Source organism: Orycteropus afer, unplaced genomic scaffold, assembly GCF_000298275.1.
Source record: "Orycteropus afer afer isolate SDZICR_OR568_19922 unplaced genomic scaffold, OryAfe1.0 scaffold00006, whole genome shotgun sequence".
Classification (NCBI taxonomy): domain Eukaryota; kingdom Metazoa; phylum Chordata; class Mammalia; order Tubulidentata; family Orycteropodidae; genus Orycteropus; species Orycteropus afer.
In genome coordinates this window covers 9,313,810-9,315,738 of record NW_006921593.1, presented here as the reverse complement: position 1 = coordinate 9,315,738, position 1,929 = coordinate 9,313,810, and positions in this window count along the sequence as shown.

The following is a 1,929-nucleotide window of genomic DNA, read 5'->3' as shown; positions in this document are numbered from 1 at the left end:
GACAACATGACCAAAGTAGGTGAGATGAGGTCTGGCCATTCTCACTCCCAAGGAGCATTCCAGCTGCACTTCTTCCAGGACAGATAGTTTAACAGATGCTTTAAATTTTTGCCTTGCTTCCTCCTCTTCCTCTGTGTGCTTGCTAGCACATATCCTTTGTTTGCTCCACCTTTTAAAACCCTTACTGTACCCCCTACGATTCGGAGCATCGCAACATCTTGTGTGCCCATTTTAAAATGATCCTGTTCCTTCAATAACATTTTTGTTTTAACTTCTAGCAGAGCGTCAGTCTAGTGTTTTCCAAGTCAGCAGCATGTGGATCACCTGGGAGTTTGCTCAGAATGCAAATTGCAGGCTTCACCCCAAACAGGAATCAGATCTCTGGGGGCGGGGCGGGGACTCTCTGTATGAACAGCCCCACCCCCACTCCCACCCCCACCCGCTGCTGCAAAGCACTGGCCTGGAGGACTGGTACAGCTGGGAGCAGTGAGGCCTGTGGAGGCAGACCCACCACCCCCTCAGTGACCTCCAGGAAGTGTCTGGCTCTCTAGGCCTCAGTGTGCTCTTCTGTCACCGTGGTATGTGGATCAGGAGGAACTGGGTGTGAAGTGGTTTGAAAGAGCGAAACGCCTTGGCAAGTGTAAAAATGGCTGTGCCCCATCTGACCTCCCACTTCCTTCTTGACCGCCAGCACCAGCCTGAGGCTGATTCCTATGCAGCAGCGTCAGACACACCCCCACTCTCCAGCCTTTTCACCGGTTCTGACCCCAGCCATCCCTCCCACGGCACTCTCCACTTCCCCATTGTGTTCAATGATTCAATGCAGTGGACACAGAACTCAGTTACGGGTTTTATTGGGATGTTAACAGTCCACAACTAGGGGTCGGGAATGACTCAGAGTTCTTCCATCCGGACAGCATCTTCTCAGCAGTGTGTGCCATGCACCCGGCAGAGGCCACTGGGGATGTCAGAGAGGAAGCAGGACACTGCGAGAGGGGCTGCCCCTCCTCAGGCTCCAAGGGCAAAATCGAGGTCTCCAGACCTGCCCCATTGCCAGGCTTGAAGGAGTCAGAGAAGGCAGACTCCAAGCAGGAGCAGGGGAGTTTGTCATGATGGTAACGCCCCACCTCTCCACCGCAGATCCTCCACAGGGTGCCTGGACACAGATGGAGACAGGGCTGTGGAGGCAGAGTCCAGCCTGGCCCAGCACTCTCCCATAGCCCCAGGCGCTGGTTCCCCTGAGGAGAAAGAAGTGGTCTGGGCCAGCCCAGGGACTCTGGGGGTTAACTCAAGGTGCAGTGAATTGCTTCATATGGCCTTTCTAGTGATAATCTTTGTGACTCCCATGCCATGATTGGGTGGGACTATGCAAATAAGGTGCTAGTGGCCCACCAAGGGGACTGGACAACATACTGCTAATGCAAATGAGGTGCATGGGCTCTGTGATGGTTAAGGTTGTGTGTCAGCTTAACTGGGCCATGATTTTCAGTTGTTTGTCATTGACCGCAGAACTCCTCCTAGCACATCCTCCGGGAATGGCTGCTGGACCTTCAACTGAGGAGATCTAATGGCCACTGGGCCCGCTGGCCTGGAGACGCAGGCGAGAGAGAGTCGTGACCCCCGGCAGGTGGCTTAGAGGCGGTGGCAGCACGCACGCGGCACCCTGGACACCCCACTGCGCGCTCTGCACCCCCCCCACCATGGGCACCCCGCCCCAAGCACCCACTCCACGCGCACCCCGCCCCGTGCGCATCTCAACACCACCATCCTACTTCGCGCGCACCCAGCCCCGGGCACCCGCCGCGCGCACCCGGAGCGCCACCGCCCTCTTTAGAAGGACCAGCGTTCCCGAAGAGGGCCAATCGGATCAGGGCTTGACGCAGCCTGAGCGCGCTTTTGCACGGGGATTGGGCAAGCCTACCGTCTGTA